This window comes from Cricetulus griseus, chromosome X (assembly GCF_003668045.3).
Source record: "Cricetulus griseus strain 17A/GY chromosome X, alternate assembly CriGri-PICRH-1.0, whole genome shotgun sequence".
NCBI classification, from domain to species: Eukaryota; Metazoa; Chordata; class Mammalia; order Rodentia; family Cricetidae; genus Cricetulus; species Cricetulus griseus.
In genome coordinates, this window is record NC_048604.1 from 44,074,107 (window position 1) to 44,093,807 (window position 19,701).

A 19,701-nucleotide genomic window follows, 5' to 3' on the forward strand; every position below is an offset into this window, starting at 1 on the left:
TCAATAATAAAAAATATGTTTAAAAAACCGTCATAATAACACATATCCATGTGACCAAAAAAGGTTGCAAAGTTCTAAGTGCTGACAAGGATATAGAGTAGTGTACATGTCACATGCTGCTAGTGGGAATATAATAAAATAATAACTAGGGAAAATTGCTTAGCCTTGTCTACTTAACTAAACACATAATCTGCTCAGGTCTAGGGCAGGTTCATGCCCAAGAAAACTCAAAGTGAATTCCCATGCAAAACTATGTACAATGTGTTCATGACACCATAATTCAAATTAGTAAAAGACTAGGCAATACCTAGAATCCCATAAAATCACTATTTTTGATGAAACAGTCACAAACTGTAATACAATTTGCTAACAAGAGTAAATAAGATAGATAACAATAGATGTAAATATCACAGTAAGTTGCAAAGTGGACACACTGAAAACATGTGATGAGGGCTTCATAGACTTTCTCCTAAATCTCCCAATGAGAATTTGTGGCTAGTTAAGAAAAATCAACACACCCTTCCTTTTATTTTAAAGACACATAGTGTACTTTTACATTATAAGCTGGTTAACCTGGAGGAAATGTGTAACCAGCCCAGGAGAAAGAATTGCTATTGAAAGGAACAAGGCAATTTCCAGTGGACAGGTGTGTAACTGAGAAACAAAAAAACATGGCTGGGGCACAGTACCCATCCTAACTCATAAATGGCTGGTAGCCTTAGTTAATTAGACCAGACAAAGAAAACTTGAGCAGTCAATCCTCCCCAGCAATTGGGTCTCTAGAGAGACAAAAAATGTGATTTCCATATGAAAAAGCCTCATGAGTTCCTAACAATGTAAAAACATCATTTTATAAGTCCAAAGAATTGATGTAACAGTCATGGTATCCAACGCATAATAACTATGATATATACATAAAAACATAATAACTGTTTTTTTCGTTGCCATGCTTTTCTTAGAAAAATTAAGATAGGTTAGAACGATGTCGGTTGACTACTAAAAATATTCGACTGAGTTATTGTCCAGAAATAACAAGCTGTGGTAATTTGAATGTAATTGGCTCCCATAAGCTTATTGGTAGTGGCACTATTAGGAAGTGTGGCTTTGTTGGAGTGGTTGTGGCTTTGTTGGAGGAAGTGTGTCACTGTGAAGGTAGGCTTTGAGGTCTCATATATACTCAAGCTACACCCAGTGTCTCAGTTCACTTCCTTTTGCCTGCAATGCAAGATGAGGACACTCAGCCACTTCTCCAGCACCATGACTGCCTGCTTGTCCTACCATGATGATAATGGACTCAACCTGTGAACTGTAAATGAGCTACCACAATTAAGTATTTTCCATTATAAGAGTTGCCATAGTCATGGTGTCTCTTCAACAGCAATAGAAACCCTAACTAAGACATAGGCCTACTGTCATGTTTGTTTCCTCAGTGATGATTAGGATAAGAGTGGGGCTGTAGGGCAGAGTAGGGACAAAGGTATATCAAGTGAAAACTGATTTTACTTTTACTTCACACAAAACACGTGCATTTGCTTCAACACCAAAACAGGTATGTAATACAGACTGCAAAAGAAAAACATACTCAAGAATATATTAGTGTGTTTACTTTTCAAAAGTCAAATTATTAATTTCTTTTTAAAAATTGACTTAAACAGTGCTGGATAAAATAAAGTGTAATTTTATTACAACAGAAACTTCTTCATCAACTTACATATGTTATTAAATCACTAAGTTTCGCAATAACTGCCATTGGGTTTCCAAACCAGTCAGAGAATGTCTCAAAAAATGCATGGAACAACTGATTTCAGAAAACAGCATCACCATGTGGTCATGGAGCTAGAAAGGCCCAGGAATGTTTGACCTGCCTCTTCTCCACAAGCCCAAGTGCAGTCACTGCATTACCAAGAGCAGCCATGTCCAAAAGTAACCCACTGTCTACAAACTGCTACCATATAGCTCATGGTGACCATAATGGTGGTTCCAGCCTACTCTCTCCCCAGTTCCTGCTCAGGCCATTCTGCACACAATCGCTTTCCAACAAGAATCAAATCATATCTCTGACTCTTACCTTTCATAGTCATAATACAATGGAAAGACCTAGAGAACATGAGTCACGTACCCTTTCCACTACACATCAATATGGCTACATACTGTCTGCCAGGCACTATTCTTGTCCTGTACTCTTAGACCAAATGTAGTCCATGTGGTACCAGTTCACCAACAATATGACTTGTACACGACTTGCTTCTTTTTGTTGATCAGGACTCAAATCAAATGCTAATTCCTGAAACTGACCTTTAGGGACAACCCCACATACTAAAATCCCTATCACAACCATTTTTCTCCCCTCTTGTGTTCTATTTGTATTTATTTATTTATTTATTTATTTATTTATTTATTTATTTGGTTTTTCAAGACAAGTTTTCTCTGTGGCTTTGGAGGCTGTCCTGGAACTAGCTCTGGTAGACCAGGCTGGTTTCGAACTCACAGAGATCCTTCTGCCTCTGCCTCCAGAGTGCTAGGACTGAAGGCATGCACCACCACTGCCCGGCAACACAAACATTTTAAATGTGTCATATTGTTATTCTCATATATAAAGTACAAATCACCAGATTATTCTGCAATAATCCAAGTATAATTTGAGTTATGAATAGAGGAAGATGCATGCAATATTTTGTTTCTTTCATTTTTTTCTTTTGATGAAGTTCTGGAAATGAAAGCCATTACCAACAGAGCTGTTTTTATTTCCTACCTGTGGCCAGTGAAAACTACCAATTATTTCTAATCACTTTAATGAGGAAGTACTGTTCTCTCATAACTTGTTGTATAGGTACAATTGTAGAGGATTCAAGAATATACTAACAATTTTTCTTATTAATCTCTGATATACATACTGAAATATGGAAAGTTTATTCTATTAAAGCACAAATAACATAAGGAATTTCTCCAATTACTGATTTTCTCTACTTGCTGACAGTTTCCCCATTTAATACAATACTCCAGGACCCCTGCTTGTCTTCTCAGTGCAAGAACACGGTGCCCACAAAAGAGGACAGAGTGCGAATATGTAAGTGAAGGAATTGATGCATATTTGACACACCACATAAGACACTGGTATTTAAATGAACAGCGAGAGACCATGTAAGGGAATTAAGCAGTCTGTGGCACAATATCCTAGAAGACAGAATTTCAAACCCCAAAAGCAATACGTTTTAAGCAGGGACAGCCATCAGAAAGAAGTGAAAGTGCCCCACCTCACTTCCTGGGTTTGATTCATCTGTCTATCATGGACTCTGATTTCTACCATTTTCATAAGCACGACCTGCAGATGTGATGCAGTAACTCCAGGCCCATTCCGGGAAATGTTCTGATGTGAACGGTTTCCGTTTGAGTACTGGTGATTTAAAGGCACCCTTGCAGGGTTCAGACATCTGGGGAGTCTATTAATGCCATTATCCCAAAGTGTGCTGCTCTCTGCTGCCACCTGATGCCACGGGATGCATCAGGACTCCACAGAGCTGAGGGATGGGAAGAGGAAAGGAAATGACTCACCTATTGTGTCCCACATGATCTTGTCACTCTGGCCCAGGTAACATGCTCACAAGACTCTACACCACAATTGTTTCTTCTCCACAAGCTGGCTCTGGATGGAGAGCCCGAAGCTTTCTCTCAGGTTCTACTAGAAGGCAGAGTGAGAGGGAAGAAAAAGCACATGGAAAAAGAGAGTAAAGCAGACGAGAAAGTGCATGCATTATACTATACTGAGTATAGGGATGGAGTAGGCTCTGGACATTCAGTGCAGTGGAAGCTGTGCAGTGACACCTTTTGTCTTCTTTGCTCATCTTACAGGCCCTTCCTACACACACCCATGCACACACACCAACACACACACACACACACACACACACACACACACACACACACACACATACACACACACACACACACACCAGTGGCACTGATGACTCATACATATTGGAAACTTGTTGGACATATGGAAGCTTGTTGTCAAGCTTCTGCACGCTCTCTCTGCAGTCCTTTTGTTCTTCTCATAGAAGGGACCTGACACTGACATGAAGAGGAGTCAAAGAGTGACTGACAACCAGCACTGTCAGCTGGGGCAATGAAGACTCCCAGGCCTGGCTGCTGCCGAGGATCGTGTCTGGGTCTATGGTCCTAGTAGAGCTGGTGTTGAAGTCCAAGGCCCATGTTGCCACCAAAGGCCACATGGGAGCCTGAGGTATGGGCCTCAACCTGTGGCCTTATTGGTGTCTGAGGGCCTTGCCTCTGCAAGAACAGTTCTGATCAGAGTGCTGTCTGCTGCCACCCTGAGCCATGGTGTGATCCAGGTCATGGCTGAAGCCAAAGGCAATGTCTGGGTTCATAGTCCTGCCGTAGGTTGGATGTCTGTGGCTCATGTTACCACAGGAGGTCATAAGAGCCATACATGGTAGAAAAAGAGCTGGCCCCAGCCTTCACCGTGGGAATGTGAAAACTGGCCCTGATGGCATGGGCATAGGAGAGCTGGCTCCACCCCTAATCTGATGGAGGTGTAGCCACAGTGGCCTGGACTGGCAAGTCAGCTACACCAAGGCACATGTTCAGGGCCTTGGGGTGGCCCATGCTAACATCTACCCCATCTATAGAACCTGTTGGAACTGATAAAGGGCCTGGTCCTGTGGAATGATACCTGCAGGTTCTCCATTACTTGGGGTGGCTGCTGGATATCCATGAAGAGTTTTGGCTAGGGTCCAGTGAGGATGGTGTAGCAGAAACCAGAGGCCATGAAGAAAATCAATGACTCATTGCAATGAACTCATTGCAAGTAGAGCTGACTGGACAAAAGGGTATACTGTGTGACTCACAGAGGATTCCAATGCCACTAAGATGAATGAAGAAGTGTTGGAAAGGCAGGAAAGATGGAGGAGCAAAGAGGGTTTTTGTTTGTTTTGCTTTGGTTTTAATTTTTATTTTCATTTGGGATGAGGGGCAGATGGGAGGGAGACTAAGAAATGAGCTGAATTGGGTTCATGATGTGAATTTCCCAAAGAATCAATAAAGAAATTATGTTAAAATTATAATAATCCAAATTTTTTAAAGTGTATACTTAAGTAATAGATAACAGCCCAGAGAAAAGTCTGTGTTAAAATCAAGAACATTCTGTTAAAATCAGATTCTTAGCAAGACTGTCAAACCAAATGTGTGTTTTACATCCATCTGAGACTTTCCAGTGTATCATTGATGATGCTTTCTGCCGGTATTATCATTGAAGGTTCCAGAGTTTCTGTGGATGAACCATTCTTACCCCCAATTGACAGAACTGGGAGTTGGGTGAAAGCATGCATTGCTGCCTACTTTATTTGCCACCAACACCTCACATTTTCCAAGAAAAAAAAAATGGCTCCTGGGAACCCTGCACCAGAACAGTATACTATTGTGTATCCAGAAGGCATCCATGTCTTTCCCTCGGGAGATGAAGCATCACCAAACTGACTTGGGTCTAAGATATTTTTTTGTCTTCCCACGTCCATGGAGGTCAGTCCTCGCGATAGGGCACTCACACTCACAGCTGGGTCCAAATAATAGGGGCTGTGGGCGGGGAACCTCTGCTCTTCTTGCCAGATCACCCAGTGCTCCATAAAAAAGACATCCTGGTAGCCTTAATGACGTCAGGTTTCTATAGCAACCGCCATGCACAGGCTGCTGTAGAGAGACGCCCCCACCCATCCTCCCTTGTGCCCTAGACTTTCTCTAAAAGCAAAATGCCTTCGAAGACCTTTGGGCTACCTGAGAAAGCACACGGAGAGAAAGTAGAGTGGAACTCAGGAAATTAGAAGAACTTTGACCAGGTTATTCCGAACAAAACATTTCCCCAATGACTGGCCCCTTCTCTCCAATAGATCCAATGGTTTCCATTTAAAAGTCCTCAAGGTCACCCTAATGATGTCAGGTTTCTATGGCAACCACTATTCGCAGGATGTTCAACAGACTGGAAAAGCTTCCCCCATAGCCCTCCCTTCCTTGTCTTTGCATTTTTCTGAAATCAAAACGGCATCACCTTTCCAACCCACCTGAGAAAGCAAATTCATTAAAGAAATCAGGCAGGGAAGCAAGCAATTGGCAGAAGCCTGTCCAGATGGGTGAAATGAAGCATGTTTTGTGGCCAAGAGTATTGTTTTCTTTAAAAGTATCTCCTTGAATAAATACTAAATAATTAAATAAAACAAATACATTTTTAAAATGAATGATGATTATGTTGTATCTTATACATGGAATCTGGAGAGAAACGACATAAAAATAGGAGTATTGTTAAGAAGGAGAAATGGAATCTGTGGAGAGGGCAATTAGTAGAAGATAATGTGAACAAAGTATAAAGCGTGTATGAATATGTCATAATGAAGCCCATTGTTTTAAAATATTATGTTTTTAAGGACCCTGTCCAAAACAAAACAAAACAAATCTTGACCATGGAAGAGTAGTACAAGTGAAAAGTGAGTCAGGGATGTTTGTGGCTCCAGGAGATTTGCTAGCACTTTCTGGTAAGCATATGATACTTAATACACCTTACCATACAGTCAGCCATGTATAACAAAAAAACAAGACCCTGTCTTCTATCATGTGACTGAGTGATGCAGAAACCAACAAAAGTCATTTAATAAATCTCAGAATCATTTCAGAGAAGGAGTCTTAGAGTGATATGGCCAAAATTTAGTTGGCAGAAATCTAGCCAATTCTGTCATACATTGGTGTAATCTGAGGAATTTTTATCCTCCATTCCTGATGTTTTCTCCCATATAGAAGAACAGCAACTAACCAATATGCATCTAGCCCCCTCCATAGTCACCCATGATCTACCTGATTTGAAATACTGGAAGTTGTACTAGTGTTTCATACCCCAAGTGCTCTCCCTTCAGTCAGAGACGAGGTAAGCTATCTTGCAGGAGTTATGTCTCTGATTTACTGTGTGTGTGTGTGTGTGTGTGTGTGTGTGTGTGTGTGTGTGTGTGTGTGTGTTGGGATGATTTTTATTAGTCTTAAATCTGTTTTCCTGTTTCTGTGTCTGTCTACCAAAGAATTCTTATATTTTTCTTCACAAGACTTAGCTGATCCAACAATATCCTCTTGACATTGCAACATTACATTATCATCTACAAAGTCCATGCTCAAGAGCTGTGCAGTGAAGTTCCAAAAGAAACATTGATGAAAAATGTTTTCAGTAAGCTCATGATTTAGGGTTGGGCCACATTCATAGTTACCCTTGAACAGAACAGCTAAGAAGATAAAAGAAGAAAACTACATGGACTTTATTCTTTAGAAGGCTGATATTGAACAATGTTACTTAAGACTTGTCAGCATGTTGGCTGCCTACTAATTAATTCCAAAATTTTCCATACACATTCACCTGCAGTGCTGAGTTGGGGCAGTCACAAGGGGAGACTGTAGTACACAGGTACCTGATGTCTTGCAAAAGAGTTCTGTACGTGACTGGGCAAGGAAAGTGACTTTTTTGACAAGGTTTCTTCTGGTAGCAGGAGACAGTGTTGCAAGAACCACCTCTGAAAAAAATTTGTTTGTTTTATAAATACTTATGGTATGCATATTGTTATTTGCATTTAGCCACCAGGAAGGATGGAGTTTGGTTTCTCTATGCCCTGCAACCAAAGCATGTTGTGTCTTCAGCAACAAGGTTTTATTATCTAGTTATAATGGGCAACCAAGAAAAATGACAATAGTCTGTGTTGTTTGGGGGGCTTTGCATGCCCCCTTGACTAATAAGGAGGTATCTAATACCTACCACTGAGACTCTCATTCAATAATCTATGTCTTCAGGGCAAAGACATGGACATATTTTTTCAAACTCACTTTAATTTATTTAATTTGCATTTGTTTTATTTGTGTTGGTCTTTTGTCTATATGTCCTTCTGTGTACCATGTGTATGCCTGTTGCCCATGGAGACCAGAAAATAAGTTGTGTTGCCCCTGGGAGTGGAGTTACAGGCCATTGTGAGCTACCATGTAGGAGATGAAGTTAAACCCATGTCTTGGGAGAGCAGCTAGTGCTCTTAAGTATTGAGCCACCTAGGTCTCTGACCTCTATGGACATCCCAAATTAAACACACAAATCTAACAATGTGAAACTAGGATCCATATATGAGAGAGAAAATGTAGCATTTCTCTATCCTAGTATAAGATTTTTAATTCTATTCATTTTCCCCAAAATTTCATTTTTCTTTAAGATGAGTTATACACACACACACACACACACACACACACACACACACACACGTTATCCATTCATCACTTGATGGACACCTAGGCTGACTTCATTTGATATGTATTGTGAGTAAAGCAGCAATGAAAATAAATGTGCAGTTATTGTTATGATAATGTGTGTGGAACTTGGCGGATTCCATGGCAAGCTGACTGAAGCAGGGGTCAAACATGCCACGCAGTCAGAACTTAAGTGAGAAGTTTTATTAGAAAGGGAAGGGGGAAGGAAAGAGAAAAGAGTTAAAAAGACACATATATAGAGGACAGAAGAGAAGAGGGAAACAGGAAAAGTCCTGTCCTGCCCCAAGGGAACAGCAGGAAAGAGAAAGAGAAGAGAGAGGAGCAGTAAAGAGAGTGTAAGTGGGCTGGGTCTTTCTTTTAAAGGGGTCCTTTGAACCTGCCTGCAGACTATGCAGCCATGGAACCCTGAGCTGACTAGGGTACTGCCTGAGTGCATTCCGCCAGTTGACAGTGGCAAGCCAGCATAATGCCTGAATCCTTACAGTTATCTCCATGGTTGGATACAGAATTTGAATATATAGCTAGGTCATATGTTAGTTCAATAGTGAAATCATCTATTTACATTCCCAATGGTGGATAAAGATCCATTTCTCCCCCTACATCCTTGCCAGCATTTGTTGTCATTTTTCATGATAATAGATATTCTAACTGGGATGAGATAGAATGTAGTTTAAATGTAGTTTCATGAAAGTTAATGGTGTTGATTAATTTTTGAAATGTTTATTTGCTATTTGTATTTTTTCTTTTGAGAATGCTTTTATCAGTTTTGCAATCCATTTTTATTGGGATGCTTGTTTTCTTGAATTCTTTCTATATTCTAGATGCTAATCCTCTATAACTCATTTTATTAGGTAGCTTTTTTTCTTGATGTTTGGTTTCTTGAGTTCTTTGTATATCCTAGGAGCTAATCTTATGTTAGACATATAAGATGCCAAAGAATTTCCCTTGTTCTGTGCTTTACCTGATTAGCAGTTTCCTTTGCTTTTTAATTTCATGAGATCCCATTTGTCAACTTTCTTCTTACTTCTCAAGTGATCGGTGACTAATGTAGTTTTAAAGCTATTGTGAATGGAATTGTTTCCCTGATTTTTTTAATTGAAGGCTTGTCCTTGTTATATTGAAGGCTACTCACTTCCATATGTTGGTTTTGTTTTCTTCCACTTTGCTGAAGGTTTTATAATCAGTTCTATGAGTTTTCTTGTGAAGTCTTTTGGGTTACTTGTATATAAAAAAATCATATCATCTGCAAACAGAGATATTTTGACTTCTTTTTTGATGTGCATCTTTAATTAGCCTCTCTCATCTTAAGTCTCTAGCCAAATTTTCTATACTATTTGAAATAAAGCAGAGAAACCAGAAACCTTTGTTTTATATAGTTTAGTGAAAATGCTTGTAGATTTTCCCCATTTAACATAATGTTTGCTATGTTTGTTGCAACGTCTTTATTATGCTGACATATTTCCTTCTATTCCAAGTTTCTTGAGAAATTTATCGAAATTCTTTCTTACATCTATTAGATATAGATGACCACATGATTTTTGTCATCTGTATAACATATAAACTCATACATAAATTATAGTTAATTTTCTAAAGAAGTCCTATCAAGTCGTGAGGAATAAGAGAATCCTACTAACTAAAGCATGCCTTGTAATTCTAAGGCATGTGACAAGCAAACAAAAAAGGAGAATTGTTTCTTATCCAATGAAAAAAGACCACTCAAAAGGAGGGATATTTAATCAAGCTTTAATGTTTTGGACTTATATGTCTGCTTAACAGATACCTCTCAATAACATAGGCGTTGATTCTCGGTAGTCCATAGACTTGGTCAATAGACTTGGCTAAGATGGATGATTTTCTGTTCCATATGGTGCCTGTCACCTAGAGCTGCAGCCATTTGGAGGATTTATTTATCTGGAAATCTAGAGGGTCTCTTCACATGCTTTGTAACTAGTGTTGGCATCTGCTGAGTATTCAGTTGGGGCTCTTGCCAGAAGCAACTTGTTTAAACACCAGTCCACCAGGGTTATCAGAGGGAAAAGAGCAACAACTGGTCACATTAGTGTTCAGAATAAGTGATGAATACTTTTCATTTGTGTGTGAAGTTTCATTGTTTGTATTAAACTGGCTTGGCCATTGTGCTTAGATAACTGAACATTATTCTATATGTTTCTGTGACGATGTGTTTTCGGATGCATTAACATTTAAACTTGTGGTGACTCAGCCTGAGTAAAGCAGATTGTACTCTATAATGCAAATGAGCGTCATCCAGTCATTTGGAAGACTGATTAAAAAGTCCAACTGCCCTTGAGTAGGAGGAGAGACATTGTAGCAGATAGAACTCCAGCTTGATCTGCATTAGATTTACTGACTTCTCCAGGATGCCCCTTCACTCTGTCTCCTCCATGCACCCACAACCACACCCACACACATTGTCTCTCTTTCTCTGGATGTAGCATGCATCTTTATTTTGTTCATTTGAATGCAGCTGTACTTTCTGTATTGCTAAATCTAGCAGTCCTCAGGGAAGAACCTCTGAATACATAATATAATGACCATCTGAGATAATACTTTCAAAGTGGCAGGTCTGGTAAAAATATCTTGATTGGATTGTCGAAAAAAGACAAAGACTGATAATATCTAGAATAAAAGGGACTTGCACAGACACTATTGGCATCAAATAAGTGTATGAGTTTGTTGTTTTGGGCTTGTATTATTATGGCTTAACAGTTTGATTGGCTTTTCAAGAAGAAACCCTATTTCTAACAAAAGGGGAGTTCTTGCTTGGCTTAGAAAATGCACATCGAAATGGTTATGGTATGCACAATTGCTAAAGAGCACTGGCTAAAGAGGCAGGTCATGAGGTCACTGTAGCATTTTTTGCTCTAAGGGAGAAAAAACAGCAACTATTTATAAAGCATGTTTTTACAAGAATTGCAGCTACAGGCTCTTTGGTGTCTGCTTTGAATCTCAGGACAGGACCTCTTATGAGGTATTTCTGTTCTGTCTTCATGGATGTGTGACTACAACACACATGTTCCTAATCTCAGAGACAGATGGCAAGGAGTCTGCTCCAGACCCTTGCCAGAGCGGGGGTGGTGTGATATTCTGTCAACCCAGGCAACTGGAAAGGATGGTGGAATATCAAATGTGTGAAAACACATTCTGCTGTGAGGGTTGATCATCTCCCGTGTTTACCGACCTGCATTTCCAGCAAGGAGGCAAGTTTAAGACCACCTCCCTCCACCTTGTCCTAGGGAGTTTTATGTTAGATATGGAAAAATAAGCTTTGTAGGGCCAGTGCTTCTTTCATCTTATATGAAAAATTATGTGTATGGAGAATGTAGGGCTGCTGTACCTGGTAGGTAGAGTCAGGCTTTGGTGGACATTAGAAAAAGGATAATTTTCTCAGGCAGGGATTAATGAAGAGGTTTACAGATTCCTTCAGGAATAGGGTTCTGAACTCTACAACAAAGATTAAAGGGGGCCTTATGTTGTGCATAAAAACTGAGTAGCTAACCAAGAGGTAGATTTTTCTGTTTAGGTGAATAGAGTGGTGTCCTGAGGCCAAAAACCATAGAGACAGCTTAGGACCCATCAACTCAGCCATGAACAATGAGACCACACAGGTAAGGATAGAAGCGCACCCCTCAAGCTTTGTCTGGAGTATGAGGAGGACTATTTTGGCAAATGGCATTCTCATTTAACATTTTAAATATTTATCAAGCAGTTAAAAATATCTCTTTAGTACCGATTCCAGTCAAGTACCCTCTGCTTCTTCACATCTGTGCAATAATGGGCTTCCCAAAAATCATTTATAATTGTTCATGTAGTGTACTGTTGTTGAACTGTTCATAAACTTCCCCAATTTTCCATCTTATTCACAAATAAATAACGTATTTGACAAACAAATTTTAATTGTTAGAGACAGTGGATTTTTTAAGCTTTTATACAAGCCCTGGAATAACTGTAGTTTGGCAAGATTCGTGCTACATCCTTTTAAGATGGAAATCGGAGATGTGTGAGATCTTAATAGAATACTGGGAGAGGAAAACTTGGCACACTTTCTTTGTGGACATCCTTGGCAATGATCAATGAGTGAGGAAAGAGAGGCTGCAACAGCCTCTGCTTCCTTAAGGCTGTACTCAGAGAGTCTTGGGCACACAAGCAAGCATGGTCCATGCAGCCTAGCTAAAGTAACAAAAGATTTCATTTAGAGAAACTTCAGAACCTTTCTTAGAAACAAATCCAACAATAACCAATATGTAATACCGATAGAGTCAGGGATTAAAACATGAAAGCTGTTGGGTGTGCTTTGTTTGTGGGTATGTTCATGAGTCAGTAAAAGAACAAAGCATGAGAATGATGAAAGTAGCCTGTGGAGAGTGGTTCCTACTAGTGGTGAGATAATTGGAGGGGTCACTCAGAGGAGTCCATTCTGGAATAATTTGCTTTCTAGCCTTGACTGCATAGGAATATGCCTATTATGACTTTATGATGCTTTTTAAAAATGTGCTAAATCAAACACAGTTATCACAAATAAATCTCTAATTAGTTTCTATCTTGGATTATCAATGACCCATTATCTACTTTGCAAATGCAAGAAATGCATTCACTATTTGGACGAGATCCATAATCTTCAGACCCACCATACTATTATCAGAGTGCTGTTCCCTCCAATTATCATCTACACATGTGTGCACATGTGTACACATATGTTCATTGTATGTGTGTTGAACACAAGTCTAACTTAAATGAACCAATAGGAAGCAAGAAGTTTGGTTTGTGGTTCCTCTGCATTGAGATGATGCTTGCCGTCTGTGCTACTCCATCTGACCCGCTTCTGGTGCTACTCCTTTGGGAAAACTGCAACAATGTGAAACCGGCACTATTTGTTTTCACCATTTGTCTTGCACTATTGAAATAAGATTTTATTATTACTTTCAGCTTGCCTAGTGAACCATTTTGACACCCTAGTGCTAGCAAAATGGATGTAAAAGGCAGGATAGTCAAATTCAACACTGGTCTGTAAGACAGCATAGTTTCTGCTGTAAGTACCCACATGCTTTATTTTCACTATCTCTAAATTCAAAATAGTACTTGATTGCCATTCTAATTTCCTTTTTACTCACCCTTATTTAGATGGTATTGTTTGACTCAAACATTTGAAGACTTCTAATTATCCTTGCACATCTGGAAATACATTCAGACAGGCTACATTGTTTAAAATGTGTTGACCCTTCTTTTGTCACACAGTTTATATGTCAGTTTTGGGAAGTAGCACACAAATTTATTTATTTACTTAATTACTGAATTATTGTGGTACTGGAGACTGACCCTAGGGCATTGTACATACTAGAGAAGTGCTCTATCACTGAACTATACTTATAATGCACAGGTACGGTTTAAAGATATTTTCAGCTGTGTTTCCCATGTTGATAAGATAAAATATATTACTAGTTTTGCAAATCTTTAATATCACTCTGATATTTTCCTAATTATACTAATATACTCAAAATTTACATTATGCTTTCTTATATTGATTATAGAGTTTTCAGCGTATCTGGTGTGATTTAAATCTGAAATGGCCAGCCCTGCCCCTGAAGACTCGGCTGCCCCATTGTTGGATTTGGGGAAAATGATAGGTTTCTGAGGGCTCTGACCTAATCAATGGAGTAATCTGTTTGTCAGCAGGGAGGAGACAGACACTCCACACTGCCACCCTCAGCACCCTAAGAGTTCCCCTAAGCTTTTAGGGACCTCAGCTCAGGGTGGATTTTGTGACTTGGCTACTGAAAGGAACGGACTTAGGAGTAGCCAATTCATGAAGCCTTGCTGGAGATTTTATTTTTAATTTTATGATTTTTAAATAATTTTTGTTTAAATTAAAAACAATCTTATTTTGCATAACAATCCCAGTTCCCTCTCCCTCCTGTTCTCCCATTCCCCCAACTATGTCCCCATGCCAACTCCCCTTCCCACTCCCCTCACCCCCCACCCCATCCAAGTCCACTTCTCAGGAAGGTTAAAGCTTCCCATGGGAGATCATCAAAGTCTGTCATATCATTTGGGGTAAGACTGAGGCCCTCCCCCCTGTATCTACGCTGAGAGCATCCCTCCATACGGAATGGGCTCCAAATGCCTGTTCATGCATTAGGGATAAATACTCTTTCCACTGCCAGTAACCCCTTAGACTGCTCAAGTCCCCTCACTGACACCCACATTCAGGGGACCTGGTTCTGTCTTATGTAGTTCCCCAGCTATCAGTCTGGGGTCCATGAGCTCCCACTTGCTCAGGTCAGCTGTTTCTGTGGGTTTCCCCAGCATGGTCTTGACCCCTTTGGTCATCACTTCTCCCTAACGACAACTGGATTCCAGGAGTTCAACTCAGTGCTTATATGCTGGAGGTTTTTACTAAAGCTACTTTAATGAAAACTTAATCACAACAGTTGAGAAAAAGTCAGGCTCACAGAAGAAAGTAAGACATATTTGAAAGAATGTGTATGAGCTTCTCAAAGAAAGAGTTGCAGAGCATTAAGTGTACCCAAGTGTGGGAATGGGCTCCTCAAGGGAGCCATAATATACTATTTTGGTGGCTCTCAGATTGCATTTCAGAACATAGCTAAGAAATTGTTTTCCTTCACCTCTTTAGATAAGTGAGATTATAGGGGGTCATGAAGATGGCTTAGGTGGAATTAGAATCTGATAAGAGAAAACCAGAAGCCACTAGTATTGCACAATGTGTTTAGTATATGTCCTTCCATTGTAAGTGGACTGCTTAGCATGCTTGCTGAAAAATTCAGGTTTTTCAGGTGGGAAGGCAGAAAGGCCTTTTGCTCAAGGCAGGCAAGGTAGCAGCTGGTAGCAGTCCAATAGCACCTGTCTAGGAGTTCTTAATAACAGTATGCTGGAATTCTTGCTTCTTTGCTGGCAAGAAGCTTTCACTGGATTCTAGGGCAAGGGGGAGTCCTTTCTCCTTCTCATGTCCCTAATATTTCCCCTGTCTTTATTATCCTGCCTCCGTTTGGTGAATCCACAATGATGACCATATTGAAAGTTGGTTGAGAGAAGCAGATCTGCTGGTACATATCTTGCAAAATAGAAGTCGTGGCTGGCCCCTTCCTGTCTCTGTCTACATTGCAGCAGAGAAACTGAGCAGCCTTTGCCACATACTATTGAGTTTTGATGCTTTTGCTTAATCTCAGGCCCAATGCAACAGAACCAACTGATGATGGCTGAAACCACTGAGAACATGAGGTAAAATAAATCTGTGCTCATTTAAGCTGACTTTTTCGAGTATTTGTCACGGTGAGAGAAAAGTAACTTATTGTTATTGATTTTTTTTACTTTTGTGATAGTTAATACTGTCAGTTAAACAAAATCTAGACTCCTGGAGAAATGTCTGTCAGGGATTATATTGATTAGGTTAGCCCCCTGGGTATATGTGTCAGGTCTTATCTAAATTAAGTTAATGAGGTGAAAAGACTCATACTGAATGTGGGTGGGGCCTTTCAAGGGAGGGGGGAAGCCCAAGATTGCATGAGAAGTGAGAAAGCTGACAGAACAGTATCTATCTCACTGCTTCCTGCCTGCAGACTCCATGTGGCCAGCTGCCACCTCTAAGATTTTTCCACCATGCTTTCCCTACCATGACAGACTGTCCCCTTGAACTGTGAACCAAAGTAAGCCCCTTTCCTCTTAAATTGCTTGTGCCAGGACATTTAATCATAGCAACACAGAAAGCAGTGAAGCGTCCTTTCATGGAGTGATATAAGTTAAGGAGTATGAGACTCCTAGTGGGTTGATTGACAGTTTTTCTTTATTAACTGTCCCTGTTTATTACAGAACATTCATTGCCTTCTGTGATATTTAAAAAACAGTATCAGATATCTTATAGAGTATGCCTTTCACAGTTTTCTGAGGTTCATCTTTTCTCTGTCATTTACCTAATGTGAACATTTTATCACCGTCTTATATTATTTTCTTTTCATTGCTTTGCTTAGGAAGGGGACAGGCTGTAGATTTTAATCTAATTGTTGCTTCTGATAAATTACAAACTTGGAGCCTTAGGAACTGAGCTATATTTCTTCTCTAAACATTGCAAGCCCTATCTCCTCTCAGTCTCTATGTTCTCGTTGGCTGATTTTATCTTCTTCTCAGTTATTACTGCAGTCCTAAGAATGGCAATTTAATTTAATACTTCTAGGCAGACCTGTCTTATCCTACAGGCTTTTACCCGCTTGTCTAGAGTTCATTAAGTTTTGTAAAAGCGAAAGGTCTGATATAAACAGCTTCAAACACCCCCGATTGAACCTCCAGGAGGTGGGGAAGCCAGATGCAATCTTTGCAGTGTTCTCAAATCCTCTGTGGAGTGCTGAAGCTGGCTGATGCTGACAGAAGGGGAGTCTGGTTGGCTTTTTGGCTGATAGTCCCTTTGCTCAAGGCAGGCAGGGCAGGAAGAGTCCGATAACAGCTAGTTAGAAGTCCAATTGCCCTATCCATCCCCCATGCCTGCATATTTACACAAAAAGGACATAATTTAATAGTAATGGTGACTTTTAACAGTGCTTAATACTTACCTAGTGCCCCAGAGAGAAGGGAGTCCTCTTTGTCTGTCTCAGTTGCAATTATAATACAAGTGCAAATATAATACTGAAAAATCTAAAATGTTGCTCTTTCTAAACAAGATCAGCATAGCATTACATAATACATGTGATTATCAGGAAAGAAGACAGAACTGACATAGAATTTTGATAATCTTGTTAATGGAATCCAGACTTTCTTCTGTTACTGGGACAATTTTTAATCTTAAGTAAATAGTTCTATCTTGTTCTAGTAAACAAAAGTAAGTATAATGTATGTTTAAAAGGTTGCCAACTGAAATGTGCTGCCTCGAAAATTGCTACTGAGTTTGGCTAAATAATAGCTCATTTGGGGGTGATCTCATGTAGCAAGGAGATCCTCAAACTAAAAATATTTCTATCTCCACCCCCAAATTCTAAGATTACAGCACAGTGCCACCACACCCAACTTGAAAGGTGAGAAAGAAGCAGTTTTTTTTTGTTTGTTTTTTATTTTTTTTTCTGTGAGGGTCTGCATCTGACTCTACTGTGACTACAAAAAGGGCAAAGACAAAAATGACAAGTGGTATTTCTGGATGACAGGATGTGGTTGCTTATGCTCTTATTTACTTTTCAGCACAATCTAAGTGTGCATAATGACCTTTCATTGTATATTTCTAAAAGATAGCAAATTTTGAATGTTCATCATAAAAACATTGTTTATAAAAATAAATCAACCAGGAAGAAAAATATGGATTGTTGTATATAATTTTAGATTAATAACTGTGAAATTATTTAATAACTTAATAAATACCATCTTGCTATTAAATATATTTTATATTAGGCACTGTGCCAAACACTGACCTTCTGGATGGCAAAGACAAAATTATTGTTATAAATGAACAAGGCATGGACCTACACAGAAAGTATAATGCATAATTTTAGTATCATAAATTTATTAGTAGTAATGCAGTAACTTAACCAAACAATTTTAAAAATTAAAGACAGTACTAGCTTAAACTATACTCATACACTGAATATTTAATATAGTCCAATTTAATAATTTTAGAACTGTACATTCATTGTGTAATCAAGTAAAGGAATTCAGATCATGTTTGTAAAATGGTGAGATTTCCGACAGTTTCTTTGTACCTATGTTGTCAAAACTTAAGACATGAAAAATCAACTGGGTCACTGATATAAAAGTAATCTGTGATTTAGAGATTGCTAACAGTGGACAACAAAGCTGAGAAGGGCACCCAAGTGTCAAGAATTCAATCTTAGTGTTTCCCTTATGTGTACAGGTAGGTGCATTGTATTCCCATAAACACGAACATATTATAAAGTCTATAATTTTTTGCATATGGGATTAAAGACTTTCTTTGGGGTGCTGTTTTAAAGTTCCCAGATCAGTGATTACTAGCCTTCTTTCATAGAGTCAATTAGGAACAGTATCAAACAGGGTTTCTAACTCCACTGTACTTAGCCTATCAGAATAATCAACAATTTCCGATTACTCTGTCAGGCACTGACTATTCAACTAAAATTGAGACAATATTACTGTCTAGAGGATACACCTTTACATAAAAATCATAAATTAAATAGTTTACATGGTTTTTAGGAGCTCACAATGGTTTTTGTGGGTATCACCAAAATGGTTACCCACAGAAACAGCTGACCTGAGCTAGTGGGAGCTCACTGACTCCAGACTGACACAGGGGTGGGGGATCCTGCATAGGACCAAACTAGGCCCTCTGAATGTGGGTGACAGTTGTGTGGCTTGGGCAGTCTGTTGAGCTGCTCACAGTGGAACCAGGATTTATCTCTAGTGCATGAGCTAGAGACAATTCTCCCTATGGAAGGATACTCTCACAGCCTAGATACAAGGCCTCAGTACTGCCTTAAAGAGGTGTGTGTGCACCAGACTTCCTTGACTCCCCACGGGAAACCTTACCCTCTCTGAGGACTGAATGGGGTGGAGTGGGGTGAAGATGGGGCGAACAGGAGGAGGGAGGGAGTGGGAACTGGGATTGGTATGTAAAATGAGAAAAGATTGGCTTTAAATTTTAAACAAGTGAAAAAAAGAGCTCACAGCGGCATTTATGTTTTGGTATGGATGGGACAAACAGGATGCAGCCAGAGAATGCCTGTTCCCCAATGAAACTGATGTTTCTAGGAAGTCCATTAAACTGGGGGAGGGTGGGGGGGCAGACCTGCTGAGAGCTGCTTTAAGGGAAATCCATGCAGGGTAGAACCACCATAAAGCTGTTAGCCTATTTGTGTTCTGGAGGTTTACAGTAATGCAGCTCTGGGCATAACCCTCAAAGACATCTGCTATCTATTGTGCTAGGCCCCACTGCACCCATGCCAGAGCTTTTTAAATGGGAACACAAAAATAATACCAGAAAGGGCTACTTTCTTAAGAACCATAGGGATTGAATCCACCTAGATAAATATGTCAAGTTATAAAGGCATTTCCACACTATCATACCGAAGTCACTACATACTTTAAACAAATTAGATTTAGCTATGCAGAGGACTGCAGGCATGTCATCCCCATTACAGAAAACAGGAATCAGAAGGAGATTTTTGCCTAAATCATATGCCTGTAAGCAGAGAAGTGCAATTGCAACATACAAATGACATGGAGGAACACACCTCTTTTTCCTGTATGGAATTGGGAGAATGGGCAAGGACTGAGGATTCCCCTCAGTTCTCCCCAACTATTTGGTAAGGGCTGGAGGCCTGGGCTTATTGAATGCCGGCTAACAAGTAGGGAAAAACCTAAGCCAGCAGATCCCCACACCTGATCTCATTTATTCCACACCTTTGCAAAACTCCACTCACCACT